Consider the following 15,715-nt stretch of genomic DNA (forward strand, 5'->3'; position numbering starts at 1 on the left):
TATGAGGAAGATTTAGTTCGGCGGTCCTACCCTAAACACCTTCTTCGTGTACAATCAAGTTCGGCAAACAGACCAGAGAAGTAAATTACATGATCAGTTCTTGGCAATATGCCGGAAAGTTGAATGTCTTTTCTTGGTACTCGAACAATAACAGTGACGGTCGTGTTAACTTCCTGTTTCTTGCGTTGTACAAAATCTGAAGAAGATAATTTGTATGACTATTGGCTTCTTCTTCCTTATAGGAAATTTACACTCACATGCAAGACTTGCTGTCGAGTACATTTTTGAATGAAAGAAAATAAATAAAATGAAAAATAGTATGGTAAATCACTACATAAAAGTACAAAGATTTCAAACTACATGTATACGGTCAGATCCTTACATCACGAGTTCGAATCCCAGTCCATGGACGTAGAGACCGGTCCTTCGGATGAGACCTTATGAACCGAGGTCCCTTGTGGCAGTAGGTACTGGCAAGAAAAGATCCCTCATTGCTCAAAGGCCCTAAGTGCTGAGTACGGGTCTAAATTTGCAGCCCTCTACCGGCAAGTGTTGGTGTCTCGATATGACTGAAAAATTCTCGAAATGACGTTAAACAAACAAACAAACAAACGGTCAATTATAGGTACAAATAGGTTTTAAAAAATTAAATGTGATTTCACAGATATCACAGAATGATTATGATACATTTAAATAGATATTACCCTGTAATAACTGTATTAAACATCGTCCTCATGGATCATTTGATTAAAATGGTTTTGAGAGAATAAATAAACTTGAAAGACTGCTGTCTTCAAATCATTTGACTATTTTGAAACTGACAGTTATTGTTAGATAGATCTAATGGAAAAGATTTCTGTAGGAACAAATATCAAGAACTCAAATCAAACGGTAATTTTCCAATGACATTACATGCTTACTACATGTATATTGATGAAATCAACATCTACATATTAAAATTTTTGCCACTGTTTAAATCTTAAATTTTGTTGAAATTTTTCTTAAGCTAAATAAATTATATTCGCATTGAGAGGGAATAAAAATTGAGTTTTATGAACCTTCTTAAAACAGTACTGATTATCCTAAAAAAAACCCATCAAATAACAGCAATTAACCTTATATCAAAAAATATCTTGCAATTAAAATATGTAATGGGGAAAAGATAACAGCGGAGGTACAATAGGAGTAAAACGTGGTTCAGGTGAGCTACACCTAACCAATGCACAATACTTCTACATGTAAATCATATACGGAACCAATTTTGATGCACCAGATGCGCATTTCGACACATTATGTCTCTTCAGTGATGTTCAGGCCGAAACGTTGGAAATCCGAAATATGTCAATAGAGCTGAAATAGGGGATGCCAAAGTTTGGAGACAACTACGTCGAAGGATCAGAGCTATGCATGAGGGAGATAATCCTTTATTTTGAAATAAATTTCTAAATTTTACCACAGCAATAAAATACATATCCGTATTTCCAAGCTAGTACCGAAGTATTTAGCTACTGGGCTGTAGCTCTACCGTTTCAAGTTCAATGATTATCTCAAACCACGAAATGGTATATGAGGCTCTGTGTACAATACACGTGAAAAATGGCGCAAATACATAGAAGTCAAGTAACGGAAGTAATTATGGAGGAGAGACTTTATATATATATATAATTTTGATATGTAACTGCAAAATTCAATTGATATACTAGTATTAGAGTATACATGTAAAAATAAGGAGGGATTCTCGTCAGGTTTCTAACTGAATTGGATATTCTGAGTGTGTTTGATTATATGTCTTCTAAATTTAGATAGAAAGGATTTAAAAGATCATATTTTTCTTTCCTCCTCATAGTTCTACAACTTTTAATAGAAATGGTTAAATGAGTTTGAATTCTAGCAGTGACTAATTTTTGGCAGAACGGTGGCGTATGAAAATAACTCCTTTCCTGCTTCTTAAAATTACTACAGATCGATAAATTTAATTAAAATTTTTAAATAATCAAAGATTAAAGGAATTTTCTTTCTTACTAAAATGAATAATAAAGAGCTAAAGTTTTAAAATATATAACATAAATATTGATTTTCTAAAAAAAAAAAAAAAACAATCTTGTTAGCTTTTTAAAGTTTCCGATCTAGGTACAGATTTGAGCAAAAGATCGGTAAAAAGTCTAGTATTTTTCACTCTCAGAAAACAGTCAAAACCTTTTGCTTTTGTATCATTTTGTATACGAAGTGCATAAATATAACTAATATTCCTAAAAATTCAAGAAAAATAGAGGGAATTCGGATAGGCCAATATCTCTTTCCAAAAGATAAATTACTTATGACAACTTAGTAGTATCATCTGATAGGCATTATATGGTAACATTTTTGGACACAAGAAGAAAACATTTTATTTTAGTAGGCATCACATGACTGCAACAAAATTATTTTTTTTATTCTTAATATCAAGGAAAAAGATAATGATCTGGACATGACCTTGCTTCTGAAATAAAACAGTCAAATCTAATCTTGTTAAAACAATCACTAAGTGATATTATCTTCTTGAATCTATGAACATTTCATTATTTTTTACATACAATATATATGAGGAGAATCCCCTCTTTAGACGTTGTTCACTATTGTAATTTACAAACACGTGTTTATTCCATACGTTTGTGTACCCACAAAGATCAAGCTTAAGTATATTTTGAATACATGAAATTTAGGGAGTTCATATGACTTCTAGTACGAAACTGCTAGTACGAAACTGCTCATATATACTGTACATGTGAATATCATATACAGTCTTATTTTCAGGCAGTAATATTTTATCATGCAGTAATAACACTTTATATGACATATAGAGAGAAACGTCCTAGTGTGCTCGGTTTGTTCTTTTTAGATTTAAAATATATTTTTTAAAAATTAAGATGAGTTCAATAACATCATTATTCTCAAAACCCATGTTTCACATCCATACAAACAACCTTATCGGACAAATCAAGCTGACATTCTACTGGTAAATTGAATTGTTTCAATTTTTGATAATGCCATACACATATAGCTTTTTGGGCTTGCAAACTGTATAATAATAACATACCAAATTAAAAAGATTACAACACAAAGAAGGTAGTCATTCTGACTTAAGTTCCTTACTCAGATGAACTAATTACAAGCTAGGAAATATAGAAATCTCGTATGATTTATGTTTCGTACATTACATTGAATATATACTGTCACTGATGTATTTCCGTAGGTTGTCAACCAGTTTAACGTTAAAACCGAAAGAGGAAGTAATGTGTACCTAGTTCGGCAGATTTTTCTTCGTTTCTTTCATATAGTTAAGAAGTTAGGCATTTTGAATGAGAAGTATATCTTTTATCTCTTTAAATAAGATGCATTGGGTATTTTATTCAGGACAATATCCGTCCCGGTGTACACAGTACATTCTAATGTAAGATTATGATACTAAAAACAGAACACTTAAAAAGATGAGAGATTCAAGTCTAAATTTTTAAAATAACAGGATAGCTAGAGCCTGCTGTAAATAGTGTCCATATGATAGTACACGACAAAAAATAAACTGTACTTATGCAGTGGAGAAACATATTTATATCATAAAAAATGCTACCTCAGTTTCCGACGCACAAATACTTAGACATAAAGATTGTATTTCAGGTTCTTGGTTGGAATTTTCACCCCCACCCCCCACCTCCCAGGAAAAAAAAATCTAAAATTATCTTAAACTGCTTTTAAGTGGACCGAATGAAATACCGTATTCTAAATTTTAATGGATGAAATGAGCTAGTGTATTTACAGCAAAATTTTAAAATTAATAACAGGAACATTTTCATATGCATATATTGAATGCGTATGGTGATATATTTAGGACACACATTTTTTTTTTAATTCAAAGATACTAGGAAAAAATTATCTCATAGTATCTCGTGCGCATGACATAATCAATATTGACTTAACCTTAAAATTTTGCATTTTCCCCGAACTCTTTCACATAGCATATTTGTTGAAAATAAATGTTTTACAGATTGTTGATGGGTATTCAGCGAATTTGTTTAAAATTTTAAAATGAAAATTTTAATAACAGTAAACACTACTAAAATGTATGTTCCTGTTACAAGATTATAGCAATTTATGACAGGTATACTTTACATTTGGCCAAGGATGGGGCAATTATGTAGGTCTGACAGATGAGACTATTGTTTGAATTTTACATTGTATAGCCAAGGAGCTGTAGTTTCTATATACATGTACTAAATAGTCTCTATATTTTCTATATGATCGCTGACCTGGGCAAATTTATCATTGGAAATTAAATATACCAGAAAAAGTTTAACTAATTGGTCAAAGCTATGGTTTTATCCACATTTTCACTCTCAAAGAAAAATACGAATTAAATGCCAAAAGAAAAATATCAATTAAATGCCACGAGTATTTGGCTTTTGATCATCATTCTTGAATTTGGACTGTGTCCTGAATTTATTTACAGCCCCCCCCCCCCCCCCCTGTTTAAATCCCTGTTGAAAGAAATCCCTAGTGACCACTTCCCTTGTAATATACGATCTACTTCCATATAAGAAAAGCGCCTTAAAACTCAATCAAAGAAATAATAAATCATAGGTCATGCGCACGAGATATTATGTCGTGCCAATGAGATAATATGTTATATAACATTTTTGAAGAAATTTTCCCATTATATCACAAATATGATATTTTTATCCATATGCCCTGAAAAACTGCTGAATCACGCCGGATATAGTTATATTACACCGGAAACAGTTATATTGCCCTCCCGAACACCGTTATATTCCCTCGCGTGCAGTCATTCTGCATATTGATTAAGTCGGGTTCGAAATTCACAGAGGCAGTACGTCTGCGTTTTTTTTTTATGTTCATTTAAATTCAGAGGAACTAGATAGTTTGATTGGGGAGAAAATTCCGTAAATACAACAAAAATTATAAACACAAATGTCAGCGTGCTGAAAACATTCTGCAATGAAACAAGACGGAATATTTCGGAATTATTTATAAAGGAAGAGAAATCGGCCTTCATAACTTTCAGCCGTCCCCCGTTATCATTTTAACAACAATAGTGTTAATATTCCTTAGCATTATTATCGAAACTATTAGAATCCACCAATCAGCTATGATGATTTGCATGTTTTTTTCTAGATATTTACACAGGTCCATACATGTATATAGTCGTCAATAAATATGTCCGATTTTGGTTTTTTAAAAATGTTATATACCATATATTACATGACTTCTCGGGCAACAATACCAGAATATTTGCCCCTCGGTAACAGGAAAGCCCTGGAGTGTTATGTCGCCCTCTGCCTTCGGCATCGGGCGACATAACACTCCAGGGCTTTCCTGTCACCTCGGGGGCAAATATTCTGGTATGTTGCCCTCGAAGCCATGTAATATATGTATAATGTCGTGTCAGAGATATGTCTCTGGTCGTGTGCACGAGATAGTATGTCTTGCGCTCGAGATAATTTTTGAGAAAAAAAAAACCCTGTGTCCTAAATGTACCGCCGTAAAAGCGAGATCCGGCTTCAAATTGGTGAGCAATCGTCACATGTCGGCGAACTCCGTCTGCCTCGTCATCGTGACGGAATTATACGAAGTTTCCGGTTATTTTCTAAGAAAACCTGGTTAGGTAAAACGTAAAAAAAAGAAAACAAAAGACGATGCTACAGTTAGGCATTTTTAAAAATTTCCTTTATTCAAATTGCTAGTTATTTTGATACTTGATAATTAAACATATCTTCAACTGTTCAACTGAATAAAAGAGATCAACAGAGAGGCTGAGCAATTAGTCCACTACATTGTTGAGCTCGAGAGTTAAATTAATGAGCACACTAATAGATGAGAGCATTTGAATTAATGCGGGAATCAAACCAATTATTGTGCTCATCAATTTAATTGATGCATTCATCTATAAAATGTTATTTCTAAAATATATAGGTCTACTACTTCAATTGAAACATCGGTAGGTTCAAATCGAGTGGAAAAATAAATTAATTAATTTAAAAAATCCCCAAAATGAAAACATTAAGAATATATTCTGCGAATTATTCCATGTTCAATTACTCACAAGTCTGATTTAAAAATTGTATTATCATTCATTTATTGATTAACAGCGGGATCGGGGTTCAAAAAACAAGGTTAGGCAACTAATTCTTGCTTTCTTACGAGTTAGGCAGAAACTGCTCCCCTCGACTATCTTTTTACTTCCTAAGTACCTTGCGAAAAAAGTTTATCTTTATACATAACTTAACGGTCATGTGTACTCAGTTTTGTGAAGTGTATCTTATGTAAATGTAAACTTTATATGCGGAAGGAAAATAAACTTTAAATAAATGCACCTTGACTCACTTTCCTATACACTGTATATATACATGTAAAATTAGTTTTTGATTGCAAATAAGTAGTAAATGTTTCTTAATATAAAACTTACGGTTTTTTTTAAACAAACTCTTCCTCAGGGGAAAAGATGCTTTCAGAAAAAAGGTTTTTATTATAAAATTGTATGATGTATCTTGTAAATAGGCATAATTTCTTTTTGATACTATGATTCAACCTATATTGTTTTATGGTTCAGAGCTATAGGGTTTTGAAATTTCAAAATGTATTGAAAATGTACACTACATGTACATCTAAGATTTTGTAAGAAAATATTAAAATTACCGCGGTACTAAGTGATTTAGGTAGATATCTTCTCTATATATATAATTTCAAGAAGAAAAAAAGAAAATTTATTGGCTTCATTTGTATTCATTACTTTTATTACGTTAAATGATGCTGAAAAAAAGGAAAATGGGCAACTGGGAATAAGAAATTTCTTGCATAGAAATCGAGATCGATGTTTGTATTGTATCCCCATTTTTACGAAAGTCTTTACTATTGCCAAGATATGCAAGATCGGAACTGCTGACGATTTACAGTAAACTTGGTTTTATGGTACATAAACATTTAAAACACCTTTGAACATTAAAAGCTATAGGTACATGTAAGCACTGTGTACTGATAGGGTCATCTTTAAAAAAAAAATGTTTGTTTACCCTCTCTCGACCGACTGGCTAAAAATGGCCCGACTCAAAACTTTTTTTTCTAACCTGCACGAAACGATATTTTTTCTTTTTATATCTAAATCATTTTCTCATTCCGTCAATATATATGTTGAAATTTTCCAGGAAATAAATGTTCCTACCTACCGACCCATATTCCTTTACCTTGAGTCGGGAGAGGGCAAACAACATTATTTTAAAGATGGCCAAGATAAATAATATCTAAACCTAGTCATGATCTTTAAATTAGATGTGACAGGCATAGAGATATTCAAAGAACTTACAGAGTATGTAAATATTGTTTAAAATTGTATTTTATCCGTAATTGAAAATGAAGTCCTCTCTATCATATACTCTGGACTCTATAGAAAAAAAACTAAATTATCAAAATATGTACATGTGTTCTCTAAATATCAAAAACAAAATATTTATTTCAATATGGAGGAAACAATACCTTAAATGCCTTGGCAAAATGGCAAAGTATGTTGTTTTTAGCGGCTTTAAAAAAAAAGACAAACAAAACAAAACAAAACAAAAAAAAAAAAAAAAAAAAAAAAAAAAAAAAAAAAACAGTTTTATGAAGTTTCAAGAAGGTTGATGCAATACTTGTATACTAACTTGTAAAAATAAAATTGCTACATGATTTTTAAACCTGAAAATGTAAATACATGTGGCTTGTAATTATTTAATACGCGTATTTCGTTTTTTTTTTTTCATTTTGAATTGAATTTTTTTTTTTAATTTTTCTTTCAGTTTGAAGTCCAGCCTTTGTTTTCATCCGTGTAAGGATCCTTGGATGAGTAGAGTGACCAGTTATGACTCTTTTTGGCGACCTGGTCCTTCATCTTCCCTGTGGTGAAAAGTAAAAACATAACAACAGGCTAAAACGAATCCATCGTCATACTCACATCGAAGACTGTTGGATATTTTATCTGCATAACCGTCGATTTTGAAGTTTTCAGGCCACATTGTAATCAGATTCCAAAATAATGACCAGATTCTATTTTACTGTGAAGAATAGCATTAATACCTTCTCAAAATATTCCTTCTATTAAGTTTTTTCCTCTGATTTTCTGAAAAGATTACAGTTTATGATAATCATAATCTGGTCATTAATATCCAAAAAATCTTAGCATAAGACCATTTGTATGTGTGCATCATTAAAACATAAACATATTTGTTGTCTCTTAACATAATAATGATCTTCTGACTTGTCTGGTTGTCTTTGCATTAGGTCCATTGCATGGAGAAATTATCCTCACTTATAGAAAACATTGGCATAATCGCACTGTCATAAGCAAATACTACATGTGATTACTCAATGACTGTTGTCTACTAATGGTTTGTTTTTTTTCAGTTGCAATGCTGTCAATCGGATTTTTTGTGAGACACAAATAGGTGTAAATAGTGATTTACCGATTAATCGATTATCTAATCGAAATGACCCCCGATTATAGAAAATCGATTATAATTTTGATAATCGATGTATCAAAATATTAGGTAAAAGCAAGTTATTCCTTTGATTTTTGAGTCATTCTTCTTTGAGTTTAACTACATTTTAATATCTAATAAATGAATCCAATGATACAAAATGCATCAAACATGTACTCTAGAAATCACTCAAGAATTTTTAACCACTTTATTCTTCATTCAAAAAATGAACAAATTTAATACTTGAGATCAATCGATTATTAATCAGTTATTGTGCATCCGATTATTCCGATAATTATGAAAAATATTCCGATTTCCCATCACTAGGTGTAAAGCACATTTATTTTCCGATAGCCCAAATATCTCAATAAATAAACAAACAAATAAAATATGTTTTAAAAATAGGGAAAAAATGAAAGAAACTAAATTGGTTTTGAATATTTTGTTCTTTTTACAAACCACCGAAGGGAGGTTGAACTGTAAAATCCGAATTTGTAAAATTCAAAACTCAAGATGGTAGATACCTAACTGACTTTGAAAAGTTATTTTAAGTTATGAAAGGACAAGGTATGGTAACGGCCGAATCTGGCCCCTTATTTGGTGTAAAAATCAGAACACAGTTAAAATTGTGAGTGTTTGTAGTTTAAAACTTAAAATGGCGCTTGTTTTTAAACCAGCACTATTTTTGATTCAAAGCTAATATGGAGACCACAAGAGGGTGCAGAAGTAGGGCATTTTCCCGAATTTTCTCAGTTCTGGTGAAATTTCGTCAAATTTGAGAATTTTTTTCTTCAATAATAAAGAACTAAAGTTTTAAAATATATAAAATAAATATTGATTTTCCAAACAAACCACAATCTTGTTAGCTTTTTACAGTTTCCGATCTAGATACAGATTTGAGCAAAAGATCGGTAAAAAGTCTAGCTTTTTTCTCTCTCAGTAAACGGTCAGATCCTTTTGGGTTTTTTAAAATCATTTTGTATACGAAGCGTAAAAATCAAGAAAAATGGAGGAAATTCGGAAAGGCCAATATCTTTTTAAGATAAATTACTTATGACAACTTGGTAGCATCATCTGATAGGCATTATATGGTAACATTTTTGGACACAAAAAGAAAACATTTTATTATAGTAGGCATCACATGACTGCAACAAAATTGATTTTTTTTAACATCAAGGAAAAAGATAATGATCTGGACATGACCTTGCTTCTGAAATAAAACGGTCAAATCTAATCTTGTTAAAACAATCACTTAGTGATATTATTTTCTTGAATCTATGAAAATTTTATTATTTTTTAAATACAATATATATGAGAAGAATCCCCTCTTAAGACGTTGTTCACTATTTTAATTTACAAACACGTGTTCATTCCATACGTTTGTGTACCCACAAAGATCAAGCTTAAGTATATATTTAATACACGAAATTTAGGGGGGGTAATATGACTTCTTGTACGAAACTGCGCATATATACTGCACATGTGAATATCATACAAAAACCGATCTTATTTTCAGGCAGTGATATATTACAGTAATAACACTTTATATAACATATAGAGAGAAACGTTTTCGTGTGCTCGGTTGTTCTTTTCAGATTTAAAATATATTTAAAAACAATTTTAAAGATTAGTTCAATAACGTCATTATTCTTAAAACCCATGTTTCACATTCATACAAACAACCTTATCGGACAAATCAAGCTGACATTCTACTGGTAAATTAAATAGTCTCAATTTTTGATACATATGGAGAAATGGCGTGCAGTTTATTCATGAGATTGTTGCCACGTGATTAAATTCTTATTAATATTCATAAGATCCTGCATTAACTCAGAATTCCATTTCTTTAAATTTTTATATTAAAACCTGCAAGCCCGTTTCGTTTTGTTTTTTCTTCAAACCTCCGCAATAGTTATATGGGTAGAATTTTGTGTGATTAACGGCTGAAGACTATGATAACGTTTTTCTGATAATAAGTAGGTCACAAAATGCAAGAAAATTGCTGTTTTTAAATTAAAAAGGCGGTCGTAACTCTTCATAAAATGGTAAATCATTTGTATTTTATAAAAAATAGGCTCTCTCCTGCTCCTATTAATCGGCGGAAGAACTCTGTCAACTTGCAATAAACACTTACATTTCATCATCAAAAATGATAAAAACACCAATTTTGTACTCTTTCCTTCAATAAAGCAATATACTCTCGCTTCGAATTTTCAAATCAAAAAGGCGGTCGCAACTTTCACTTTCGTATCAACAATCTTGTCATTTCCGGTAGAAGATATTAAGAAGAATCAAATCATCGGCGGAAGAACTTTATCCGAAATAGTTAGTATATTAAAAATTGCGATTTATTGTATTTTCTTTATATAAACCTTTATGGAATCTGCCGCCATTATATCTCTAATATGGCCGATATGCAAATGAGCAGAATGAACACCATTTCTCCATATGAATGTCATACACATATTGCCTTTTTAGCTTGCAAACTGTATACTAATAACATACCAAAATGAAAAGCTTACAACACAAAGAAAGTATATGAATTAAAGGTCAGAGGGAATCTCACTGAAGTTCCTTACTCTGATGAACTAATTACAAGCTAAAATATAGAAATCTCGTATGATTCATGTTTCGTACATTACATTGAATATTCTGTCACTGATGTATTTCCGTAGGTTGTCAACCAGTTTAAAGCCGAAAGAGGAAGTAACGTGTACCGAGTTCGGCAGATTTTTCTTCGTTCCTTTCATATAGCTAAGAAGTTAGGCATTATGAATGAGAAGTATATCTTTTATCTGTTTAAATAAGATGCATTGGGTATTTTATTCAAGTCAATATCCGTCCCGGTACACATACACAGTACATTCTAATGTAAGATTATGATACTAAAAACAGAACACTTAAAAAAGAATGAAAGATTCAAGTCGAATTTTTTTTTAAAATAACAGGATGGCTAGAGCATGCAGTAAATAGTTATCAATATGATAGCGCACGACCAAAAATAAACTGTACTTATGTAGTGGAGTAACATATTTATATCGAAAAATGCTTTCACAGTTTCCGACGTACAAATCGGTGAAAATTAAACTTGAACATTAAGATTGTATTTCAGGTGCTTGGTTGGAATTTTCATAATCCCCCCCCCCCCGGAAAAAAAATCTAAAATGATCTTAAACTGCTTTTATGTGGACTGAATGAAATGCCGTATTTTAAATTTTAATGGGTGAAATTAGCCAGTGCATTTACAGCAAAATTTTAAGAATAATAACAGGAACATTTTCATTCTATCATAATTTGAAACTGTTATAGAGGTACAATTTCTCTTTGTAGTTACGAATGAAATCACCTATACATATGCATATATTGAATGGACATTGTGATATATTTAGGAGACAGATTTTTTTTTTATTTAAGGAAATTTTATTTACTAGGAAAAAATTATCTCATAGTATCTCGTGTGCACGACATATCCAATATTGACTTAACTTTAAAATTTTGCATTTTTCCCGAACTCTTTCACATAGCATATTTGTTGAAAATAAGTATTTTACAGATTGTTGATTGGTATTCAGCGAATTTGTTCTAAAATGAAAATTTTAATAACAGTAAACACTACTAAAATGTATATGTTCCTATTACAAGATTATAGCAATTTATGACAAATATAGACATTACATTTGGCCAAGAAAGGGGCATTTGTGTAGGTCTGACAGATCTAGTCTCCTTGATGAGATTATTGTTTGAATCTTGCATTGTATAGCCAAGGAGCTGTAGTTTTTATATACTAAATATTCTCTATATTTTCTATATGATCGCTAACCTGGGCAAATTTATCATTAGAAATTAAATGTACCAGAAAAAATTTAACTAATTGGTCAAAGCTTTGGTTTTATTCACATTTTCACTCTCAAAGAAAAATACGAATTAAATGCCACGAGTATTTGGCTTTTGATCATCATTCTTGAGTTTGGACTGTAGCCTGAATATATTTACAGCCCCCCCCCCCCCCCTGTTTAAATCCCTGTTGAAAGAAATCCCTAGTGACCACTTCCCTAGCACATGTACGATCTACTTCCATACAAGAAAAGCGCCTTAAAACTCAATCAAAGAAATAATAAATCATAGGTCATGCGCACAGGATATTATGTCGTGCTAACGAGATAATATGTATGTCGTTGCGCTCGAGATAATTTTTGTCTCGTATCTTTGAAGAAAAAAAAAACCCGTGTCCTAAATGTATCACCGTAAAAGCGAGATCCGGCTTCAAATTTGTGAGCAATCGTCACATTTCGGCGAACTCCGTCTGCCTCATCATCGTGACGGAATTATACGAAGCTTCTGGTTATTTTCTAAGAAAATCTGGTTAGGTAAAACGTAAAAAGTAAAAAAAAAAAAAAAAGATGATGCTACAGTTAGGCATTTTTAAAAATTTCCTTTATTCAAATTGCTAGTTATTTTGATACTTGATAATTAAACATATCTTCAACTGTTCAACTGAATAAAAGAGATCAACAGAGAGGCTGAGCAATTAGTCCACTACATTGTTGAGCTCGAGAGTTAAATTAATGAGCACACTAATAGATGAGAGCATTTGAATTAATGCGGGAATCAAATCAATTATTGTGCTCATCAATTTAATTGATGCATTCATCTATAAAATGTTATTTCTAAAGTATATACTACTTCAATTGAAATAGCGCTAGGTTCAAATCGAGTGGAAAAATAAATTAATTAATTTAACCCCAAAATGAAAGCATTAAGAATATATTCTGCGAAATATTCCATGTTCAATCACTCACAAGTCTGATTTAAAAATTGTATTATTATTCATCAATTAATTAACATTTATTGATTAACAGCGGGATCGGGGTTCAAAAAACAAGGTTAGGCAACTAATTCTTGCTTTCTTACGAGTTAGGCAGAAACTGCTCCCCTCGACTATCTTTTTACTTCCTAAGTACCTTGCGAAAAAAGTTTATCTTTATACATAACTTAACGGTCATGTGTACTCAGTTTTGTGAAGTGTATCTTATGTAAATGTAAACTTTATATGCGGAAGGAAAATAAACTTTAAATAAATGCACCTTGACTCACTTTCCTATACACTGTATATATACATGTACACTGGTTTTTGATTGCAAATAAGTAGTAAATGTTTCTTCATATAAATATCTTACGGTTTTTTTTTTAAACAAACTCTTCCTCATGGGAAAAGATGTTTTCAGAAAAAAGTTTTTTATTATAAAATTGTATGATGTATCTTGTAAATAGGCATAATTTCTTTTTGATACTATGATTCAACCTATATTGTTTTATGGTTCAGAGCTATGGGGTTTTGAATTTCAAAATGTATTGAAAATGTACACTACATGTATGTACATCTAAGATTTTGTAACAAAATATTAAAATTACCGCGGTACTAAGTGATTTAGGTAGATATCCTCTTTCTATATATTTTATTTCAAGAAGAAAAAGAGTTATTGGCTTCATTTGTATTCATTACTTTTATTACGTTTAAATGATGCCGAAAAAAGGGAAAATGGGCAACTGGGAATAAGAAATTTCCTGCATGGAAATCGAGATGTTGGTATTATATCCCCATTTTTACGAAAGTCTGTACAATTGCCAGAGATATGTATATGCAAGATCGGAACTGCTGACGATTTACAGTAAACTTGGTTTTATGGTACATAAACATTAAAAACACCTTTGAACATTAAAAGCTATAGGTACATGTAAGAACTGTGTACTGATAGGGCTATCCTTAAAAAAATGTTTGTTTACCCTCTCTCGACCGACTGGCTAAAAATGGCCCGACTCGAAACTCGAAACGATATTTTTTTTTCTTTTTATTTCCAAATTATTTTCTCATCCCGTCAATATGTATGTTGAAATTTTCCAGGAAATAAATGTTCCTACCTACCGACCCAATTCCATTACCTTGAGTCGGGAGAGGGCAAACAAACATTATTTTAAAAATGGCCGAGATAAATAATATCTAAACCTAGTCACGATCTTTAAATTAGATGTGACAGGCATAGAGATATTCAAAGAACTGACAGAGTGTATAAATATTGTTTAAAATTGTATTCTATCCGTAATTGAAAATGAAGTTCTCTCTATCATATACTGTGGACTCTATATAGATAAAAGAAAAAAAAACTAAATTATCAAAATATGTACATGTGTTCTCTAAATATCAAATTAAAACAAAATGTTTATTTCAATTTGCCTTGGCAAAATGGCAAAGTATGTTTTTCTAGCGGCTTTAAAAAAAGACCACCCCCCCCCAAAAAAAAAAAAACAAAACAAAAAAAACAAAACAAACCCAACAGTTTTATGAAGTTTCAAGAAGGTTGATGCAATACTTGTATACTAACTTTTAAAAATAAAATTGCTACATGATTTTTAAACCTGAAAATGTGAATATATGTGGCTTAACAGTAATTATTTCATACGCCAATTTCGTTTTCTTTTAAATTTTCTTTCAGTTTGAAGTCCAGCCTTTGTTAACATCCGTGTAAGGATCCTTGGATGAGAAGAGTGACCAATTATGACTCTTTTTGGAGACCTGGTCCTTCATCTTCCCCGTGGTGAAAAGTAAAAACATAACAACAGGCTAAAACGAATCCATCATTATACTCACATCGAAGACTGTTGGATATTTTATCTGCATAACCGTCGATTTTGAAGTTTTCAGGCCACATTGTAATCAGATTCCAAAATAATGACAAGATGCAATTTGACTGTGAAGAATAGCATCAATATCTTCTTAAAATATTCGTTCTATTAATTTTTTTCCTCTGATTTTCTGAAAAGATTACAGTTTATGATAATCATAATCTGGTCATTAATATCCAAAAAATCTTAGCATAAGACCATTTGTATGTGTGCATCATTAAAACATAAACATATTTGTTGTCTCTTAACATAATAATGATCTTCTGACTTGTCTGGTTGTCTTTGCATTAGGTCCATTGCATGGAGAAATTATTCTCACTTATAGAAAACATTGGCATAATCGCACTGTCATAAGCAAATACTACATGTGATTACTCAATGACTGTTGTCTACTAATGGTTTGTTTTTTTTCAGTTGCAATGCTGTCAATCGGATTTTTTGTGAGACACAAATAGGTGTAACCGTGTAAAGCACATTCATGTTTATGGACATTACCTTGTTCTCCTCTATAGCAAAGTCTTATTTGTAAGGGATTA

General features: G+C 31.4%; 1 long non-coding RNA gene across 1 annotated transcript in view; it reads left to right on the plus strand.

The window, feature by feature from the left end:
• LOC133173628 (uncharacterized) overlaps window positions 1-15,479 on the plus strand; it is a 28,431-nt gene extending 12,952 nt beyond the window's left edge. Inside the window, exons 2-3 of the long non-coding RNA XR_009719052.1 lie at window positions 7,821-8,037; window positions 14,990-15,479. This is a non-coding gene — a long non-coding RNA (uncharacterized LOC133173628). The remainder of the gene's footprint in view (window positions 1-7,820; window positions 8,038-14,989) is intronic.
• The last annotated feature ends 236 nt before the right edge of the window (window positions 15,480-15,715 follow it).

This window comes from Saccostrea echinata, unplaced genomic scaffold (genome assembly GCF_033153115.1).
Source record: "Saccostrea echinata isolate AGI-Se365-2 ecotype Australia unplaced genomic scaffold, CSIRO_AGI_Sech_v1 ptg000056l, whole genome shotgun sequence".
NCBI lineage: Eukaryota > Metazoa > Mollusca > Bivalvia > Ostreida > Ostreidae > Saccostrea > Saccostrea echinata.